Source organism: Leuresthes tenuis, unplaced genomic scaffold (assembly GCF_036924035.1).
Source record: "Leuresthes tenuis unplaced genomic scaffold, fLeuTen1.0.hap1 SCAF_75, whole genome shotgun sequence".
Classification (NCBI taxonomy): Eukaryota; Metazoa; Chordata; class Actinopteri; order Atheriniformes; family Atherinopsidae; genus Leuresthes; species Leuresthes tenuis.
This window is the reverse complement of record NW_027325429.1, coordinates 58,664-81,441: the sequence shown is the minus strand read 5'-3', so window position 1 is coordinate 81,441 and position 22,778 is coordinate 58,664. Positions and strand designations below refer to the sequence as shown.

Sequence of the window (22,778 nt, the reverse complement as noted above, 5' to 3'; positions counted from 1 at the left end):
ACATGATCAAAACAGGGAGTTGAGGTGTTTGGCTGCAAGAAGGTGTGAATATCCACCCATAATTACTGAAAAATGGGTAAGAAAAGGTGCGAATGCCCAACCATACATCATCAAAAGCAGGAGTGGATGTGTTCGGCTACAAGAAGGTTTGAATGTTCAACCATAGTTTGTAAAAAGCGGGTAAGAACAGGTTTGTATGCCCGACTGTACACAATCAAAAGAGGGAGCGGAGTTGTTCAGCTACAAGAAGGTGTGAAAGTCCGACCATGGTTTGTAAAAAGCGGGTAAGAACAGGTTCGTATGCCCGAATATACACCATCAATTGCGGGAGCGGAGGTGTTCGGCTGTGAGTAGGTGTGAATCTCCAACCATAATTGCTGAAAAATGTGTTAGAAAAGGTAAGAATGCCGGTCCATACATCATCAAAAGCGGGAGAGGTGGTGTTCGGCTGCAAGTAGGTGTGAATGTCCAGCCATAATGACTCACAAATGGGTAAGAAAATGTAGTATTGCCAGACCATACATGATCAAAACAGGGAGCGGAGGTGGTTAAGCTGCAAGAAGGTGTTAATGTCCGACTAAAGTTTGTAAAAAGCGGGTAAGAAAAGGTGCGAATGCCCGACAATGTATGATCAAAAGAGGGAGCGGAGGTTTTCGGCTGAAAGAAGGTCTGAATGTCCAACCATAATTTGTAAAAACAGGGGAAGAAAAGGCTCGAAAGCCCGACTATACACCATCAAAAGCTGGAGCGGAGGTGTTCAGCTGCAAGAAGGTCTGAATGTCCATCAATAATTGCTAGAAAACATGAAAGAGAATTTTCGAATATCAAACCGCACATGATAATAAGCGGGAGAGGAGGTGTTCAGCTAAAAGAAGGTGTGAATGTCCACCCATAATCACTGAAAAATGGGTAAGAAAAGGTGCGAATTCCCAACCATACATCATCAAATGCACGAGTGGATGTGTTCGGCTACAAGAAGGTTTGAATGTCCGACCATAGTTTGTAAAAAGCGGGTAAGAAAAGGTTCGAATGCCCAAACATACACCATGAAAAGAGGGAGCGGAGGTGTTCCGCTGTAAGAAGGTGTGAATGTCCGACCATAGTTGGTAAAAAGCGGGTAAGAAAAGGTTAAAATACCCGACTGTACACAATCAATAGCGGGAGCGGAGTTGTTCGGCTACTAAAAGGTGTGAAAGTCCGACCATGGTTTTAAAAAGCGGGTAAGAAAAGGTTCGAATGCCCGAACATACACCATCAAAAGAGGGAGCGGAGGTGTTCCGCTGTAAGACGGTTTGAATGTCCGATCATAGTTGGTAAAAAGCGGGTAAGAAAAGGTTAAAATACCCGACTGTACACAATCAAAAGAGGGAGCGGAGTTGTTCAGCTAAGAGAAGGTGTGAAAGTCCGACCATGGTTTGTAAAAAGCGGGTAAGAAAAGGTTCGTATGCCCGAATATACACTATCAAAACCGGAAGCGTAGGTGTTCGGCTGCAAGAAGGTGTGAACGTCCGACCAAAGTTTGTGAAAAAGCAGTTAAGAAAAGGTTCGAATATCTAACCAAACATAATCAAAAGCGGGAGCAGAGCTGTTCGACTGCAAGTAGGTGTGAATGTCAGAGAATAATTTGCAAAAAGCTGATGAGAAAGGGTGAGAAATCCCGACTATACACCATCAAATGCGGTAGCGGAGTTGTTCGGCTGTGAGTAGGTGTGATTCTCCAACCATAATTGCTGAAAAATGTGTTAGAAAAGGTAAGAATGCCGGTCCATACATCATCAAAAGCGGGAGAGGTGGTGTTCGGCTGCAAGTAGGTGTGAATGTCCATTAATAATTGCTTTAAAACATGAAAGAAAATTTTCGAATATCAAACCTTACATGATCATTAGCGGGAGAGGAGGTGTTCAGCTGCAAGAAGGTGTGAATATCCACCCATAATTACTGAAAAATGGGTAGGAAAAGATGCGAATGTCCAACCATAAATCATCAAAAGCAGGAGTGGAGTTGTTCAGCTACAAGAAGGTATGAATGTCCGACCATAGTTTGTAAAAAGCGGGTAAGAAAAGGTTCGAATGCCCAAACATACACCATGAAAAGAGGGAGCGGAGGTGTTCCGCTGTAAGAAGGTGTGAATGTCCGACCATAGTTGGTAAAAAGCGGGTAAGAAAAGGTTAAAATACCCGACTGTACACAATCAATAGCGGGAGCGGAGTTGTTCGGCTACTAAAAGGTGTGAAAGTCCGACCATGGTTTTAAAAAGCGGGTAAGAAAAGGTTCGAATGCCTGAACATACACCATCAAAAGAGGGAGCGGAGGTGTTCCGCTGTAAGACGGTTTGAACGTCCGACCAAAGTTTGTAAAAAGCAGTTAAGAAAAGGTTTGAATATCCAACCGAACATAATCAAAAGCGGGAGCAGAGCTGTTCGACTGCAAGTAGGTGTGAATGTCAGATCATAATTGCTGAAAAATGTGATAGAAAAGACTAGAATGCCGGACAATACATCATCAAAAGCGGGAGAGGTGGTTTTTCGGCTGCAAGTAGGTGTGAATGTCCAGCCATAATTACTCACAAACGGGGGAAGAAAAGGTAGTATTTCCAGACCACACATGATCAAAACAGGGAATGGAGGTGGTTCAGCTGCAAGGTGTGAATGTCTGACTAAAGTTTGTAAAAACCGTGTAAGACAAGGGGCGAATGCCCGACAATGTATGATCAAAAGAGGGAGCGGAGGTTTTCGGCTGCAAGGTCTGAATGTCCAACCACAATTTGTAAAAATCGGGGAAGAATAGGCTCGAAAGCCCGACTATACACCATCAAAAGCGGGAGCAGAGGTGTTCAGGTGCAAGAAGGTCTTAATGTCCGACCAAAAATTACTGAAAAATGGGTAAGAAAAGGTGCGAATGCCAAATCATACATCATCAAAAGGAGGAGCGGATGTGTTCGGCTACAAGAAGGTGTGAATGTCCAACCATAGTAAGTAATAGGCGGGTAAGAAAAGGCTCGAATGCCCGACTATATACCATCAAAAGCGGAAGCGGAGGTGTTCGGCTGCAAGACGGTGTGAACGTCCGACCAAAGTTTGTAAAAAGCAGTTAAGAAAATGTTCGAATATCCAACCAAACATAATCAAAAGCGGGAGCAGAGCTGTTCGACTGCAAGTAGGTGTGAATATCAGATCATAATTTGCAAAAAGCTGTTGAGAAAGGGTGAGAATTCCCGACTATACACTATCAAATGTGGGAGCGGAGGTGTTCGTCTGTGAGTAGGTGTGAATGTCCGACCATAATTGCTGAAAAATGTGTTAGAAAAGGTAAGAATGCCGGACCATATATCATCAAAAGCGGGAGAGGTTGTGTTCGGCTGCAAGTAGGTGTGAATGTCCAGCCATAATTACTCACAAACGGGTAAGAAAAGGTACTATTGCCAGACCATATATGATCAAAACAGGGAGCGGAGGTGGTTCAGCTGCAAGAAGGTTTGAATGTCCGACTAAAGTTTGTAAAAAACGGGTAAGACAAGGTGTGAATGCCCGAAAATGTATGATCAAAAGAGGAGCGGAGGTTTTCGGCTGCAAGAAGGTCTGAATGTCCACCCATAATTACTGAAAAATGGGTAAGAAAAGGTGCGAAAGCCCAACCGCACATGATCATAAGTGGATGAGAAGGTGTTCGACTGCAAGTAGGTGTGAATGTAAGATCATAATTTGTAAAAAGCGGGTAAGAAAAGGTAAGAATGCCCAACCATAAATTATCAAAAGCGGCAGCAGAGTTTCGGCTGGTATTTATCAATGTCTAGATAGATTTCAACAAAAAACAACGTTGTACTTTGCAGTAAAAGAAAGTGCAAATCAAAAGTTTTAGGAATCCGAGAATAAGCTTCTTTTCATACGTTCTGCGTGATTTGGGATTTTATGTATAAAATGAATTCCTTCACTCAAACTAAGTTAACACTGCTTTGTCCTTCATATGTACCCATTTCTACATATATTTCAAGCATAAACTTCCTCATACTACCCTGAATGAGAAAGAGCCACACTTGTGATTAAGCCATACGCCCCTTTTGAGGAGTTCTGCATGATTTGGGATTTTATCTATAAAATCAATTCCTTCACTCAAACTATGTTAAAACGGCTTTTACCTTCATATTTATCAATGTCTAGATCGACTTCAACAAAGAACAACATTGTATTTTGCAGTAGAAGAAAGAGCAAAACTGAAGGATCAGGAATACGAGAATAAGCTTATTTTCTTATGGGCAAGTGGGAACTGCTTTGTCCTTCATATTTATCAATGTGTAGATGGATTTCAACTTCTTCTACTGCAAAGTCCAATGTTTTTCTTTGTTGAAGTCGATCTAGACATTGATGAATATGGAAGGACAAAGCAGTTTTAACTTGGTTTGAGCAAAGAAATTCATTTTATAGCAAAATCCGAAATCGTGCAGAACTCATGAAAGCAGGCTTATACTCGGATTCCTGAAACTTTAGATTTGCTCTTTCTTTTACTGCAAAGTACAACGTTGTTTTTTTGTTTAAATATTTCTAGACATGGTAAATATGAAGGACAAATCAGTTTTAACATAGTTTGAGTGAAGTAATGCATTTTATAAGCAAAATCCCAAATCATGCAGAACTCACGAAATGCTTTTTCTCGCTTTTCACTGCTTTATACAAACTTTGGTCGGACGTTCACACCTTCTTGCATCCGAACACCTCCGCTTCCGCTTTTGATGATGTATATTCGGGCATTCGAACCTTTTTTTACCCGCTTTTTACAAACCATTGTTGGACTTTCACACCTTCTTGCAGCCGAACACCACCTCTCCCGCTTTTGATGATGTATGGTCCAGTATTCTTACCTTTTCTAACACATTTTTCAGCAATTATGGTCGGACATTCACACCTACTCACAGCTGGACACCTCCGCTCCCGCTTTTGATCATACAATGTCGGGACATCGCTCCTTGTCTTACCAGCTTTTTACAAACTTTAGTCGAACATTCACACAGTCTTACAGCGGAACACCTCCGCTCCTGCTTTTTATGGTGTATAGTCGGGCATTCGAACCTTTTCTTACCCGCTATTTACAAACTATGGTAGGACATTCAAACCTTCATGTATCCGAAAACCTCCGCTCTCTCTTTTGATCATACATTGTCGGACATTCGCACCTTTTCTTACCCGCTTTATACAAACCATGGTCGGACTGTCACACCTTCTTGTAGCCGAACACATCCGCTCCCGCTATTGATTGTGTACAGTCGGGTATTTTAACCTTTTCTTACCCGCTTTTTACCAAGTATGGTCGGACATTCACACCTTCGTACAGCGGAACACCTCCGCTCCCTCTTTTGATGGTGTATGTTCGGGCATTCAAACCTTTTCTTACCCGCTTTTTCCAAACTATGGTCGGCTATTCACAGCTTCCTCTCCACCATACTTGTATGGTGGGATATTCACACCCACTTGCATCCGAAAACCTCCGCCCCAAATTTTGTTGATATTTATTCGGACATTCGCACCTTACCCGCTTTTGGCAAACTATGGCCTTCTTGCAGCCAAACACCTCTGATCTCGCTTTTGATGATGTAAGGTTGGGCATTCAGACCTTGCTTCACCTGCTTTTCACCAAATATAGTCGGACATTCACACCCACTTGCATCCGAAGACCTCCGCCCCAAATTTTGTTGATATTTAGTCGGACATTCGCACCTTACCCGCTTTTGGCAAACTATGGCCTTCTTGCAGCCAAACACCTCTGATCTCGCTTTTGATAATATATTTGAACTTTAGTCGGACATTCAAACCTTCTTGCAGCTGAACCACCTCCGCTCCCTGTTTTGATCATATATGGTCTGGCAATACTACCTTTTCTTACCCGTTTGTGAGTAATTATGGCTGGACATTCACACCTACTTGCAGCCGAACACAACCTCTCTCGCTTTTGATGATGTATGGACCGTCATTCTTACCTTTTCTAACACATTTTTCAGCAATTATGGTCGGAGATTCACACCTACTCACAGCCGAACAACTCCGCTCCCGCATTTGATGGTGTATAGTCGGGCATTCTCACCCTTTCTCATCAGCTTTTTGCAAATTATGATCTGACATTCACACCTACTTGCAGTCGAAAAGCTCTGCTCCCGCTTTTGATTATGTATGGTTGGTTATTCGAACCTTTTCTTAACTGCTTTTTACAAACTTTGGTTGGACGTTCACACCTTCTTGTAGCCGAACACATGCACTCCTGCTTTTGATGATGTATGGTTGGGCATTCGCACCTTTTTTTTTACCCATTTTTCAGGTATTATGGGTGGACATTCACACCTTCTTGCAGCTGAACACCTCCTCTCCCACTTATGATCATGTGTGGTTTGATTTTCGAAAATTTTCTTTCATGTTTTCTAGCAATTATTGATGGACATTTAGACCTTCTTGCAGCTGAACACCACCTCTCCCGATTTTGATTATGTATGGACCGGCATTTTTACCTTTTCTAACACATTTTTCAGCAATTATGGTTGGAGATTCACACCTACTCACAGCCGAACAACTCCGCTACCGCATTTGATGGTGTATAGTCGGGCATTCTCACCCTTTCTCATCAGCTTTTTGCAAATTATGATCTGACATTCACACCTACTTGCAGTCGAACAGCTCTTCTACCGCTTTTGATTATGTATGGTTGGATATTCGAACCTTTTCTTAACTGCTTTTTACAAACTTTGGTTGGACGTTCACACCTTCTTGTAGCCGAACACATGCACTCCTGCTTTTGATGATGTATGGTTGGGCATTCGCACCTTTTTTTTACCCATTTTTCAGGTATTATGGGTGGACATTCACACCTTCTTGCAGCTGAACACCTCCTCTCCCACTTATGATCATGTGTGGTTTGATTTTCGAAAATTTTCTTTCATGTTTTCTAGCAATTATTGATGGACATTTAGACCTTCTTGCAGCTGAACACCACCTCTCCCGATTTTGATTATGTTTGGACCGGCATTTTTACCTTTTCTAACACATTTTTCAGCAATTATGGTTGGAGATTCACACCTACTCACAGCCGAACAACTCCGCTACCGCATTTGATGGTGTATAGTCGGGCATTCTCACCCTTTCTCATCAGCTTTTTGCAAATTATGATCTGACATTCACACCTACTTCCAGTCGAACAGCTCTGCTCCCGCTTTTGATTATGTTTGGTTAGATATTCGAACATTTTCTTAACTGCTTTTTACAAACTTTGGTCGGACGTTCACAATATCTTGCAGCCGAACACCTCCGCTTCCGCTTTTGATGGTGTATATTCGGGCATACGAACCTTTTCTTACCCGCTTTTTACAAACCAAGGTCGGACTTTCACACCTTCTCTTAGCTGAACAACTCCGCTCCCTCTTTTGATTGTGTACAGTCGGGTAATTTAACCTTTTCTTACCCGCTTTTTACCATCTATGGTCGGACATTCACACCGTCTTACAGCGGAACACCTCCGCTCCCTCTTTTGATGATGTATGGTTAGGCATTCGCACCTTTTCTTACCCATTTTTCAGTAATTATGGGTAGACATTCACACCTTCTTGCAGCTGAACACCTCCTCTCCCGCTTATGATCATGTGCAGTTTGATATTCGAAAATTTTCTTTCATGTTTTCTAGCAATTATTGATGGACATTCAGACCGTCTTGCAGCTGAACACCTCCGCTCCCACTTTTGATGGTGTATAGTCGGGCTTTCGAGCCTTTTCTTCCCCGGTTTTTACAAATTATGGTTGGACATTCAGACCTTCTTGCAGCCGAAAACCTCCAAACCCTCTTTTGATCATACATTGTCTGGCATTCGCATCTTTTCTTACCCGCTTTTTACAAACCATGGTCGGACTTTCACACCTTTTAGTAGCCGAACAACTCCGCTCCCGCTATTGATTGGGTACAGTCGGGTATTTTAACCTTTTCTTACCCGCTTTTTACCAACTATGGTTGGACATTCACACCTTCTTACAGCAGAACACCTCCGCTCCCTGTTTTGATTATGTATGGTTTGACATTCGCACCTTCTCTCACCCGCCTTTTACTATGGTCGGCCATTCACAGCTTCCTCTCCACCATACTTGTATGGTGGGATATTCACACCCACTTGCATCCGAAGACCTCCGCCCCCACTTTTGTTGATATTTAGTCGGTCATTCGCACCTTACCCGCTTTTGGCAAACTATGGCCTTCTTGCAGCCAAACACCTCTGATCTCGTTTTTGATGATGTAAGGTTGGGCATTCAGACCTTGCTTCACCTGCTTTTCACCAAATATAGTCGAACAGTCACACCTTCTTGCAGCCGAACACTTCCGCTCCACCTTTTAGTGTTATATCACACCTTTTTTTCACCGCATTTTATACATTATGGTTGGAAATTTTCAACCACTCTCATCCGAAGACCTCTCCTCCCGCTTTTGTTAATATATTTGAACTTTAGTCGGACATTCAAACCTTCTTGCAGCTGAACCACCTCCGCTCCCTGTTTTGATCATATATGGTCTGGCAATACTACCTTTTCTTACCCGTTTGTGAGTAATTATGGCTGGACATTCACACCTACTTGCAGCCGAACACAACCTCTCTCGCTTTTGATGATGTATGGACCGGCATTCTTACCTTTTCTAACACATTTTTCAGCAATTATGGTCGGAGATTCACACCTACTCACAGCCGAACAACTCCGCTCCCGCATTTGATGGTGTATAGTTGGGCATTCTCACCCTTTCTCATCAGCTTTTTGCAAATTATGATCTGACATTCACACCTACTTGCAGTCGAAAAGCTCTGCTCCCGCTTTTGATTATGTATGGTTGGATATTCGAACCTTTTCTTAACTGCTTTTTACAAACTTTGGTTGGACGTTCACACCTTCTTGTAGCCGAACACATGCACTCCTGCTTTTGATGATGTATGGTTGGGCATTCGCACCTTTTTTTTACCCATTTTTCAGGTATTATGGGTGGACATTCACACCTTCTTGCAGCTGAACACCTCCTCTCCCACTTATGATCATGTGTGGTTTGATTTTCGAAAATTTTCTTTCATGTTTTCTAGCAATTATTGATGGACATTTAGACCTTCTTGCAGCTGAACACCACCTCTCCCGATTTTGATTATGTATGGACCGGCATTTTTACCTTTTCTAACACATTTTTCAGCAATTATGGTTGGAGATTCACACCTACTCACAGCCGAACAACTCCGCTACCGCATTTGATGGTGTATAGTCGGGCATTCTCACCCTTTCTCATCAGCTTTTTGCAAATTATGATCTGACATTCACACCTACTTCCAGTCGAACAGCTCTGCTCCCGCTTTTGATTATGTTTGGTTAGATATTCGAACATTTTCTTAACTGCTTTTTACAAACTTTGGTCGGACGTTCACAATATCTTGCAGCCGAACACCTCCGCTTCCGCTTTTGATGGTGTATATTCGGGCATACGAACCTTTTCTTACCCGCTTTTTACAAACCAAGGTCGGACTTTCACACCTTCTCTTAGCTGAACAACTCCGCTCCCTCTTTTGATTGTGTACAGTCGGGTAATTTAACCTTTTCTTACCCGCTTTTTACCATCTATGGTCGGACATTCACACCGTCTTACAGCGGAACACCTCCGCTCTCTCTTTTGATGATGTATGGTTAGGCATTCGCACCTTTTCTTACCCATTTTTCAGTAATTATGGGTAGACATTCAAACCTTCTTGCAGCTGAACACCTCCGCTCCAACTTTTGATGGTGTATAGTCGGGCTTTCGAGCCTTTTCTTCCCCGGTTTTTACAAATTATGGTTGGACATTCAGACCTTGTTTCAGCCGAACACCTCCGCTCCCTCTTTTGATCATACATTGTCGGGCATTCGCACCTTTTCTTACCCGCTTTTTACAAACCATGGTCGGACTTTCACACCTTTTAGTAGCCGAACAATCCGCTCCCGCTATTGATTGTGTACAGTCGGGTATTTTAACCTTTTCTTACCCGCTTTTTACCAACTATGGTTGGACATTCACAACTTCTTACAGCAGAACACCTCCGCTCCCTGTTTTGATTATGTATGGTTTGACATTCGCACCTTCTCTCACCCGCCTTTTACTATGGTCGGCCATTCACAGCTTCCTCTCCACCATACTTGTATGGTGGGATATTCACACCCACTTGCATCCGAAGACCTCCGCCCCCACTTTTGTTGATATTTAGTCGGTCATTCGCACCTTACCCGCTTTTGGCAAACTATGGCCTTCTTGCAGCCAAACACCTCTGATCTCGCTTTTGATGATGTAAGGTTGGGCAATCAGACCTTGCTTCACCTGCTTTTCACCAAATATAGTCGGACATTCACACCTTCTTGCAGCCGAACACTTCCGCTTTTATTGTTCTATGAGGCATTCACATATTTTTTTTCACCGTATTTTATAGATTATGGTTGGAAATTCTCACCCACTCTCATCCGAAGACCTCTCCTCCCGCTTTTGTTAATATATAGTCGGGCATTCGAACCTTTTCTTACCCGCTTTTTACAAATTATGGTCGAACATTCACACCTACTTGCAGCTGAATACTTCCGCTCCACCTTTTAGGTATGTATGGTTGGCATTTGCACCTCTTTTTATACTGATTGCTGAAGATTAAGTTGTTCTTTCTCAAACTACAAATTTTTTTTAACTGTTGAAACTTGATTTGAAGTGGATAAATAAGGAGGACAAACAGTTTTAAGTTTTTTATAAGATTTTTTATAGCAAAATCTGTATTTCGTCATATGTCGAGAGATGCTTATTGCTGAAGAAGTTCTTTCTCATTCTACAAAGTACAACGTTGTTTATCGTTGAAACTTGATTAGACATGAATAAATATGAAGGACAAAGCAGTCTTAACTTGGTTTGAGTTAATGAATTCGTTTTATAGGAGAATCCGAATTCGTGCATAACTCATAAAATACAGCTTATTTTCGGATTCCTGAAGAATGAGTCTGGTTCTTTCTCATAATACAAAGTTTGTTGTTTATTGTTGAAACTTCATCAGAAGTGAAGAAATAAATGAATGCCTATCAACAAATGTGGGATCTAAACTCTAGTGCTTCCTCTAAAATAATTTCCTTTCTCAATTTAGAAATGTGTGTGTGTAAGTCACAACACCCGTGACACCAAAACGGCTTTCTTTTCTCTACACTCTGCACTATGAGCACACACACCAAATCAGAAAGGCTTTTTTCTCTCTTTTCTACATTATGGACTGTGGGGACACAAAACCGCTCTCTCTCTTTTTTTTTTTTATCGTGTGCCAGGGCGTGTTCTCACGTATTAGATTATGCTTAAGATACGAATGGGTTTATCAGTCACATCAGAATCCATACATACTGATCCTCCCGTAATAAAATGGTAGGATCTTATCAAACACACTTTGTTTCTTGTGACAATCAAGTCAGCGAAACAGCGTATACACGTCAAGACACTGAATCAAGTTTGCCACAAGAACTCATAAGTTTGGCAGTATTGCTCTGCCGTCAGCAATCATACACCCATTTTATTTTCGTGAGACATGTGCAAGCACCTGTTCATCTACTGTTCTATCACTATGAATTAGTGATCTATTATCAATAAGGATACTTCTACAACTACTATCAAAGTATGTCCGGACTTCTTATGTTGTCAGTTGCTATATATGAATAAGTGGGTAGCTACTGACAAGCATTAAGCATGTCACACAGCCCAAACATATAACATTTCAGGACACACCACACAGTTAACAACCACAGTGAAGCGTGTCAAAGCCCAAACATGTAACATTCAACAGGACACTTACACAACACATTCAAATCAAACAGTCAGACAACATACAAGAACATATACCCCAGCCGGCATTGCTCCCTGCCTATTTTCGTACAGCACACTATGTGTGCGCACACCTTTATTCACAAACTCTTCAACTTATACTCTTTTACCGAAGCTGCTACAGCTCGATTGGCCGAATACCCTTTGATCCTATTTCGGTGAATTTGACATCTGCCTTACATATAACAGATTAGCGGTTTAGCAGTTTTAATTTAGTTTGAGTGAAGGAATTCATTTTATAGCAAAATCCGAAATCGTGAAGAACTCATGAAAGTAAGCTTATTCTCGGATTCCTAAAACTTTAGATTTGCTCTTTCTTTTACTGCAAAGTACAACGTTGTTTTTTTTGTTTAAATCTTTCTAGACATGGTAAATATTAAGGACAAAGCAGTTTTCACATAGTTTGAGTGAAGGAATTCATTTTATAGATAAAATCCCAAGAGTCTGCTGAGAAAAGAGAGTGAATGCGAAGTAGACTTTAACACGGCTATGGGAGCGAGCCGAGTGTGGGCTAACCGGGAGAATTGCTTGAAAGAAACGCGACACCGAATGAGCGATCAGAACAAAGCCTCAATACGGGATTCTCGTGGTGTTTTTGTTGCTGCCTTGTCTTTTGCACAGAGTAAAAGACAAGGCAGCCATCGAATAGGGCCCGATTGTTCCTAGTTGGTCAGCCGAGGAGCAAGGGGGGGGGAGCGTCTCAACCAAGCAAAGCTCACCATGGGGAAGGTGGCTATGCCAACTAGCCTGATGCCCTTCTCCCGCAGTGACGGATAATCGTACTCTGGTTTCTCTTCATAACGTACAAGTCTTTCGCCTTTTACTAAAGATTTCTGTGGAGAGCAGCACTAATGAGTTGTTTCTATTTTTGTCAGGCTTTACCTTTGCGGGTGAAGCCCTTTCTGTCTGTGCAAAAGAAATTTTCTTACTGTGCAGAGTGACTTCTCTGAGTAGAGTCGCCTTACTTGTTGCGACTGTGCCGATGTTCGAAGCTGGAGTGCAAAGTTGTTGCTTGAATGGTGCTTGCTGGAGCGTGCGGGAGTGCAAAGTTATACCATTTAAAAGGGCTGAAGAGTGCTCAGTGCAGCGGGTGGGCGACACTCTGGCCACCTTGAAAACCGAGGTTACATCCACTACCAGGGGCAGCCCAAGTTCTGCCGCAAGTGTGGTGAGCATGGGCACCTGGTTGAGGCTTGTACCAAGGTGTTATGTGGGAAGAGCAGAGAAATTGGGCAAACTTTTGGAGAGTGTCCAAATGGCAGGAAATGTAATCTCTGTGGAGAATTAAATCACCTCTTCAGAGATTGCCCTAAATCTTTTGCCAACAAATTAAAGACGGTAAAGCCACAGTCAAGCCAACAAAGAGAAGTTGGTGAACAAAGTGAAGAGGTTGACACAATAAATTCAAACTTCCCGCCAAAAGCTTGGATTGGAAGTGAGGAGCAAAAAGGGGAGGGGCCTGTAGAGGCCTCACCACTCAGTGTTGAAGTCTGTGAGAATTCACAGGCAGAGGGTGGAGCTACGCTAAATGAGGAGGAAGAGCAGACAGGTGAGTCTAGTGAAGATACTCACCTCCCCGAAGGTCAACAGCCGAAGAGGACGGCATCTGAGCCTCTGATTCCCCAGTGGTATCAGAGAAGAGGGGAAGGGTTAGGTCCCTTTCAGACAGTTCTTCAGTGGAAGAACCTAGAGTCTTCCCCTCCGACTCACCAAATGAGGTCTCCTTTTTAACTTCAGCTCTGCAATCAACCCCCAGGGACTCAAAGTTAAATGCAACATTGCGTCAGAGGCCAACACCGAGAGTCCGAAAAGGAAATATAGATCACCCTACTCACTTTTCACCTAAAGAAATTAAGAAAGAGCTAGTTTCCCAAGAAATAACCTGTGTGTAATTTGTTTTGATAACTTAGAAAAACGAAAATGACATACCTACTTTCCTTTATGCTTTTAATGGTTCTCACCTTCTCAACACTAAATGTGAGAAGTGTGAAATCAAAGACAAGAGCCCAGAGTATTTTATCCTTCTTAGACTCCATAAAATCAGATGTGTTTTTAATACAAGAATGTGGACTACCTTTTTTAAAAAACCATAGACAATGGGAGGAAATGTGGCCCCATTTATCGATATGGAGTGGCTCAAATCAAAATAAAAATGATGGTGTGGCCATTCTAATTAAAAATCCGCATGTTCTGGTGAAAGGCAGCACAGTGGTGAGAGACGGACGGGCACTTTTAGCACACTTGAATTTTATGGGGCAAGACTTTAACCTCTTAAATATTTATGGTTTCAATGGAAAAAATGAAAGGTATGACCTTTTAGAAGATATACAGCTTTACATGCTAGGGCAAGTACCTTTAGTTGTAGGAGGGGATTTTAACTGTATCTTGAGCAGGAAAGATAGAAAAAGAGCAGGGGTAGATTTTAAAGTGGATAAGACTTCGATTTTACTTCAGGGCATATGCAGGGATTTTAAGCTTACTGACTGTTTTAAAACCATGCATCCCAGAGAGGAGGGCTTCACCTGGTTTAGTCATGATGGCACCAGAGCCTCTCGCATTGATTATTTCTTTACTAGAGATTGCCCACCCACTGATGTTAGATTAACCCCTGTTTTCTTTTCAGACCACCTTATGCTCTCCTGCACCCTTTCACCCCCTTCTGGTGTGACGGTAGGAAGTGGTCTGTGGAAACTCAACTGTTCCCTGTTGGAGGATGAAATCATAGTCAGTCAGTACAGGGAATGTTATAAAGAGTGGCAGACCCTTCAAGACCTCTACGAAACACATGCACAATGGTGGGAAATGGTGAAGGAAACGACCCAGACTTTTTTTAAACAGCAAGGTAAACGTAAAAAAAGGAAAGAGAATAGATGTATGATGGGACTACATAAACGCTTACAGCGCTACTTTAAACTAAATCAGTGTGGCATAGACTTTAAAGAAGAAATCAAAGATGTCAAAAAGGAAATGTCAGTTTTAGCAGAAATAAAGAGTAAAGGAATTTTTGTAAGAAGCAGGGAGCAGGAAATTGAGGAAGGTGAAAAAGAAAGAAAGTTATAAATAAAAAGGAGTGTATTCAAAATCTAAAAAGAGAAGATGGGTTTTTAACAAAATCCACACAAGAGATGATTGAAACTGTACATACCTTTTATAGTAACATGTACAAAGAGAAACCAGTGCACTTGGAAACACCGGCAGGAATCTTAAAATTCGTTGACAAAACAGTAAAAGAGAATGCACACTTGACACAGAATTTTACTGCTTTAGAGTTAAAAAAAATGCCCAACATGTTTTAAGAGAAGTCGAGCTCCGGGTTTAGACGGGCTTCCTGCAGAATTCTATCTGACCTATTGGGACCTTTTATCATCAGACATTTTAGATGTTTTTAAAGATTTTGAAAAACTTGACCGACTGCCTGACAGTTTTAGAGTGGGAATAGTGACTCTACTTTATAAAAAAAATGATAAGACTGACCTAAAGAATTGGAGGCTTTTAAACTTTGACTGTAAACTTTTTAGCAAGGTTTTAGCGACACGGATGTCCTCTGTTTTAGAGGAGGTAATTCACCCAGACCAAGCTTGTGCCATCTCAGGGAGACAACTCACCGACAGCCTCGTACTGATTCGAGACATCATTGATTACGCTAGAGACAGAAACACCCGGCTTGTCATCTTAAATTTAGACTTTGAAAAAGCATTTGATCGGGTCTCGCATCAATATCTCTTTCAGGTGTTGCAGCCATCGAAAAGGGCCCGATTGTTCCTACTTGGTGAGCTTTGCTTGGTTGAGACGCTTGCCCCCCCCCCCTGCTCCTCGGCTGACCAAGTAGAAACAATCTATTCGATGGCTGCCTTGTCTTTTACTCTGTGCAAAAGACAAGGCAGCCACAAACACCACGGGAACACCGTATTGAGGCTTTGTTCTGACCACTCATTCGGTGTCGCGTTTCTTTCAAGCAATTCTCCCGGTTAGCCCGCACTCGGCTCGCTCCCAGAGCCGTGTTAAAGTCCACGTCGCATTCACTCTCTTTTCTCAGCAGATTAAAAGAAAGTTTCATCTTGGGCTCCCTGAAACTTCCATCCTGCACCGCTGTTTGCTTTTTCACAAGAGCAGAGGAGAGCGCACCGTTCCCAGCGGCACTGCAGTACCGGGTCGAGGCTTGGAGTGAACGGAGCAAGCTTCTTTTTCAACTCCTATTCTTAAAAATCCATTTAATATGTTGTCCTCGTATAGAGGACATATTAAACTGATAAGAACAGATACTACACTTGATCTTAGCCAAAAGGCCGAGAAGCGATAACTGTCCACTGTTTCAGGTCCGAGGGCCCTTGCTGGCACAATGCGCACTTGTAGCAGTGTTCTTTTTATGGCCATAGGTGGCCAGAGTGTCACGTTGCACCTCCGCCCACCCGCTGCACTGAGCACTCTTCAGCCCTTTTAAATGGTATAACTTTGCACTCCCGCATGCTCCAGCAAGCACCATTCATGCAACAACTTTGCACTCCAGCTTCGAATATCGGCACAGTCGCAACAAGTAAGGTGACTCTACTCAGAGAAGTCACTCTGCAAAGTAGCAAGACTTCTTTTGCACAGACAGAAAGGGCTTCACCCGCAAAGGTAAAGCCTGCCAATAATAGAAACAACTCATTAGTGCTGCTCTCCACGGAAGTCTTTAGTAAAAGGCGAAAGACTTGTATGTTATGAAGAGAAACCAGTGTACGATTATCCGTCACTGCGGGAGCAGGGCATCAGGCTAGTTGGTATAGCCACCTTCCCCATGGTGAGCTTTGCTTGGTTGAGACGCTTGCCCCCCCCCCCCCCCCCCCCCCCCTTGCTCCTCGGCTGACCAAGTAGGAACAATCGGGCCCTATTCGATGGCTGCCTTGTCTTTTACTCTATGCAAAAGACAAGGCAGCAACAAAAACACCACGAGAATCCCGTATTGAGGCTTTGTTCTGACCGCTCATTCGGTGTCGCGTTTCTTTCAAGCAATTCTCCCGGTTAGCCGACACTCGGCTCGCTCCCATAGCCGTGTTAAAGTCTACTTCGCATTCACTCTCTTTTCTCTGCAGACTCTTGGGATTTTATCTATAAAATGAATTCCTTCACTCAAACTATGTTAAAACAGCTTTGTCGTTCATATTTACCATGTCTAGAAAGATTTAAACAAAAAAAACAACGTTGTACTTTGCAGTAAAAGAAAGAGCAAATCTAAAGTTTCAGGAATCCGAGAATAAGCTTACTTTCATGAGTGCTTCACGATTTCGGATTTTGCTATAAAATGAATTCCTTCACTCAAACTAAATTAAAACTGCTAAACCGCTAATCTGTTACATGTAAGGCAGATGTCAAATTCACCGAAATAGGATCTAAGGGTATTCGGCCAATCGAGCTGTAGCAGCTTCGGTAAAAGAGTATAAGTTGAAGAGTTTGTGAATAAAGGTGTGCGCACACATAGTGAGCTGTAGGAAAATAGGCAGGGAGCAATGCCGGCTGGGGTATATGTTCTTGTATGTTGTCTGACTGTTTGATTTGAATGTGTTGTGTAAGTGTCCTGTTGAATGTTTGGGCTTTGACACTTCACTGTGGTTGTTAACTGTGTGGTGTGTCCTGAAATGTTATATGTTTGGGCTGTGTGACATGCTTAATGCTTGTCAGTAGCTACCCACTTATTCATATATAGCAACTGACAACATAAGAAGTCCGGACATACTTTGATAGTAGTTGTAGAAGTAACCTTATTGATAATAGATCACTAATTCATAGTGATAGAACAGTAGATGAACAGGTGCCTGCACATGTCTCACGAAAATAAAATGGGTGTATGATTGCTGACGGCAGAGCAATACTGCCAAACTTATGAGTTCTTGTGGCAAACTTGATTCAGTGTCTTGACGTGTATACGCTGTTTCGCTGACTTGATTGTCACAAGAAACAAAGTGTGTTTGATAAGATCCGACCATTTTATTACGGGAGGATCAGTATGTATGGATTCTGATGTGACTGATAAACCCATTCGTATCTTAAGCATAATCTAATACGTGAGACAACGCCCTGGCACACAATCAAAAAAAAAAAGAGAGAGCGGTTTTGTGTCCCCACAGTCCATAATGTAGAAAAGAGAGAAAAAAGCCTTTCTGATTTGGTGTGTGTGCTCATAGTGCAGAGTGTAGAGAAAAGAGAGAAAAGAAAGCCGTTTTGGTGTCACGGGTGTTGTGAATTTCACACACACATTTCTAAATTGAGAAAGGAAATTATTTTAGAGGAAGCACTAGAGTTTAGATCCCACATTTGTTCATAGGCATTCATTTATTTCTTCACTTCTGATGAAGTTTCAACAATAAACAACAAACTTTGTATTATGAGAAAGAACCAGACTCATTCTTCAGGAATCCGAAAATAAGGACGAATTCGGATTCTCCTATAAAACGAATTAATTAACTCAAACCAAGGTAAGACTGCTTTGTCCTTCATATTTATTCATGTCTAATCAAGTTTCAACGATAAACAACGTTGTACTTTGTAGAATGAGAAAGAACTTCTTCAGCAATAAGCATCTCTCGACATATGACGAAATACAAATCAGCGTGACTTAAAACTGTTTGTCCTCCTTATTTATCCACTTCAAATCAAGTTTCAACAATTAAAAAAAAATTGTAGTTTGAGAAAGAACAACTTAATCTTCAGCAATCAGTATAAAAAGAGGGTAACAAAAGGTGCAAATGCCAACCATACATCACTAAAAGGTGGAGCGGAAGTATTCAGCTGCAAGTAGGTGTGAATGTTCGACCATAATTTGTAAAAAGTGGGTAAGAAAAGGTTCGAATGCCCGACTAAATATTAACAAAAGCGGGAGGAGAGGTCTTCGGATGAGAGTGGGTGAGAATTTCCTACCATACAAGTATGGTGGAGAGGAAGCTGTGATTGGCCGACAATAGTAAAAAGCAGGTGAGAAAAGGTGCGAATGTCAAAACATACATGATCAAAACAGGGAGCGGAGGTGTTTGGCTGCGACAAGGTGTTAATGTCCACCCATAATTAATGAAAAACGGGCAACAAGTAGGTTCGAATGCCCAACCATACATCATCAAAAGCAGGAGTGGATGTGTTCGGCTTCAAGAAGGTATGAATGTCCATCAATAATTGCTATAAAACATGAAAGAAATTTTTCGAATATCAAACCGCACATAATCATAAGCGGGAGAGGAGGTGTTCCGCTGCAAGAAGGTGTGAATATCCACCCATAATTACTGAAAAATGGGTAAGAAAAGGTGCGAATGCCCAACCATACATCATCAAAAGCAGGAGTGGATGTGTTCGGCTACAAGAAGGTTTGAATGTCCGACCATAGTTTGTAAAAAGCGGGTAAGAACAGGTTTGTATCCCCGACTGTACACAATCAAAAGAGGGAGCGGAGTTGTTCAGCTACAAGAAGGTGTGAAAGTCCGACCATGGTTTGTAAAAAGCGGGTAAGAACAGGTTCGTATGCCCGAATATACACCATCAAATGCGGGAGCGGAGGTGTTCGGCTGTGAGTAGGTGTGAATCTCCAACCATAATTGCTGAAAAATGTGTTAGAAAAGGTAAGAATGCCGGTCCATACATCATCAAAAGCGGGAGAGGTGGTGTTCGGCTGCAAGTAGGTGTGAATGTCCAGCCATAATTACTCACAAATGGGTAAGAAAAGGTAGTATTGCCAGACCATACATGATCAAAACAGGGAGCGGAGGTGGTTAAGCTGCAAGAAGGTGTTAATGTCCGACTAAAGTTTGTAAAAAGCGGGTAAGAAAAGGTGCGAATGCCCGACAATGTATGATCAAAAGAGGGAGCGGAGGTTTTCGGCTGAAAGAAGGTCTGAATGTCCAACCATAATTTGTAAAAACCGGGGAAGAAAAGGCTCGAAAGCCCGACTATACACCATCAAAAGCTGGAGCGGAGGTGTTCAGCTGCAAGAAGGTCTGAATGTCCATCAATAATTGCTAGAAAACATGAAAGAGAATTGTCGAATATCAAACCGCACATGATAATAAGCGGGAGAGGAGGTGTTCAGCTGCAAGAAGGTGTGAATGTCCACCCATAATTACTGAAAAATGGGTAAGAAAAGGTGCGAATTCCCAACCATACATCATCAAATGCACGAGTGGATGTGTTCGGCTACAAGAAGGTTTGAATGACCGACCATAGTTTGTAAAAAGCGGGTAAGAAAAGGTTCGAATGCCCAAACATACACCATCAAAAGAGGGAGCGGAGGTGTTCCGCAGTAAGAAGGTGTGAATGTCCGACCATAGTTGGTAAAAAGCGGGTAAGAAAAGGTTAAAATACCCGACTATACACAATCAATAGCGGGAGCGGAGTTGTTCGGCTACTAAAAGGTGTGAAAGTCCGACCCTGGTTTTAAAAAGCGGGTAAGAAAAGGTTCGAATGCCCGAACATACACCATCAAATGAGGTAGCGGAGGTGTTCCGCTGTAAGACGGTGTGAATGTCCGATCATAGTTGGTAAAAAGCGGGTAAGAAAAGGTTAAAATACCCGACTGTACACAATCAAAAGAGGGAGCGGAGTTGTTCAGCTAAGAGAAGGTGTGAAAGTCCGACCATGGTTTGTAAAAAGCGGGTAAGAAAAGGTTCGTATGCTCGAATATACACTATGAAAACCGGAAGCGTAGGTGTTCGGCTGCAAGAAGGTGTGAACGTCCGACCAAAGTTTGTGAAAAAGCAGTTAAGAAAAGGTTCGAATATCTAACCAAACATAATCAAAAGCGGGAGAAGAGGTGTTCGACTGCAAGTAGGTGTGAATGTCAGAGAATAATTTGCAAAAAGCTGATGAGAAAGGGTGAGAAATCCCGACTATACACTATCAAATGCGGTAGCGGAGTTGTTCGGCTTTGAGTAGGTGTGATTCTCCAACCATAATTGCTGAAAAATGTGTTAGAAAAGGTAAGAATGCCAGTCCATACATCATCAAAAGCGGGAGAGGTGGTGTTCGGCTGCAAGTAGGTGTGAATGTCCATTAATAATTGCTTTAAAACATGAAAGAAAATTTTCGAATATCAAACCTTACATGATCATTAGCGGTAGAGGAGGTGTTCAGCTGCAAGAAGGTGTGAATATCCACCCATAATTACTGAAAAATGGGTAGGAAAAGATGCGAATGTCCAACCATAAATCATCAAAAGCAGGAGTGGAGTTGTTCAGCTACAAGAAGGTATGAAAGTCCAACCATGGTTTGTAAAAAGCGGGTAAGAGAAGGTTCGAATACCCGAATATATACCATCAAAAGCGGAAGCGGAGGTGTTCGGCTGCAAGAAGGTGTGAACGTCCGACCAAAGTTTGTAAAAAGCAGTTAAGAAAAGGTTTGAATATCCAACCGAACATAATCAAAAGCGGGAGCAGAGCTGTTCGACTGCAAGTAGGTGTGAATGTCAGATCATAATTGCTGAAAAATGTGATAGAAAAGACTAGAATGCCGGACAATACATCATCAAAAGCGGGAGAGGTGGTTTTTCGGCTGCAAGTAGGTGTGAATGTCCAGCCATAATTACTCACAAACGGGGGAAGAAAAGGTAGTATTTCCAGACCACACATGATCAAAACAGGGAATGGAGGTGGTTAAGCTGCAAGGTGTGAATGTCTGACTAAAGTTTGTAAAAACCGTGTAAGACAAGGGGCGAATGCCCGACAATGTATGATCAAAAGAGGGAGCGGAGGTTTTCGGCTGCAAGGTCTGAATGTCCATCCACAATTTGTAAAAATCGGGGAAGAAAAGGCTCGAAAGCCCGACTATACACCATCAAAAGCTGGAGCAGAGGTGTTCAGGTGCAAGAAGGTTTGAATGTCCGACCAAAAATTACTGAAAAATGGGTAAGAAAAGGTGCGAATGCCAAATCATACATCATCAAAAGCAGGAGCGGATGTGTTCGGCTACAAGAAGGTTTGAATGTCCAACCATAGTAAGTAATAGGCGGGTAAGAAAAGGCTCGAATGCCCGACTATATACCATCAAAAGTGGAAGCGGAGGTGTTCGGCTGCAAGACGGTGTGAACGTCCGACCAAAGTTTGTAAAAAGCAGTTAAGAAAATGTTCGAATATCCAACCAAACATAATCAAAAGCGGGAGCAGAGCTGTTCGACTGCAAGTAGGTGTGAATGTCAGATCATAATTTTCAAAAAGCTGATGAGAAAGGGTGAGAATGCCCGACTATACACCATCAAATGCGGTAGCGGAGTTGTTCGTCTGTGAGTAGGTGTGAATGTCCGACCATAATTGCTGAAAAATGTGTTAGAAAAGGTAAGAATGCCGGACCATACATCATCAAAAGCGGGAGAGGTTGTGTTCAGCTGCAAGTAGGTGTGAATGTCCAGCCATAATTACTCACAAACGGGTAAGAAAAGGTACTATTGCCAGACCATATATGATCAAAACAGGGAGCGGAGGTGGTTCAGCTGCAAGAAGGTTTGAATGTCCGACTAAAGTTTGTAAAAAGCGGGTAAGACAAGGTGTGAATGCCCGACAATGTATGATCAAAAGAGGAGCGGAGGTTTTCGGCTGCAAGAAGGTCTGAATGTCCACCCATAATTACTGAAAAATGGGTAAGAAAAGGTGTGAAAGCCCAACCGCACATGATCATAAGGGGATGAGAAGGTGTTCGACTGCAAGTAGGTGTGAATGTAAGATCATAATTTGTAAAAAGCGGGTAAGAAAAGGTAAGAATGCCCAACCATAAATTATCAAAAGCGGCAGCAGAGTTTCGGCTGGTATTTATCAATGTCTAGATAGATTTCAACAAAAAACAACGTTGTACTTTGCAGTAAAAGAAAGTGCAAATCAAAAGTTTTAGGAATCCGAGAATAAGCTTATTTTCATGAGTTCTGCACGATTTCAGATTTTATGTATAAAATGAATTCCTTCACGCAAACTAAG

The 22,778-nt window shown here is 42.2% G+C and overlaps 3 non-coding genes across 3 annotated transcripts; 1 reads left to right on the top strand and 2 right to left on the bottom strand.

The window, feature by feature from the left end:
• Nucleotides 1-12,638: 12,638 nt before the first annotated feature.
• Nucleotides 12,639-12,752, top strand: LOC140286181 (U5 spliceosomal RNA). The gene has a single exon (XR_011911060.1). It is a non-coding gene; the product is annotated as a U5 spliceosomal RNA (small nuclear RNA).
• Nucleotides 12,753-15,973: 3,221 nt separating this feature from the next.
• Nucleotides 15,974-16,157, bottom strand: LOC140286163 (U2 spliceosomal RNA). The gene has a single exon (XR_011911044.1). It is a non-coding gene; the product is annotated as a U2 spliceosomal RNA (small nuclear RNA).
• A 308-nt stretch (nucleotides 16,158-16,465) lies between these two features.
• Nucleotides 16,466-16,579, bottom strand: LOC140286186 (U5 spliceosomal RNA). The gene has a single exon (XR_011911065.1). It is a non-coding gene; the product is annotated as a U5 spliceosomal RNA (small nuclear RNA).
• Between the last annotated feature and the right edge of the window lie 6,199 nt (nucleotides 16,580-22,778).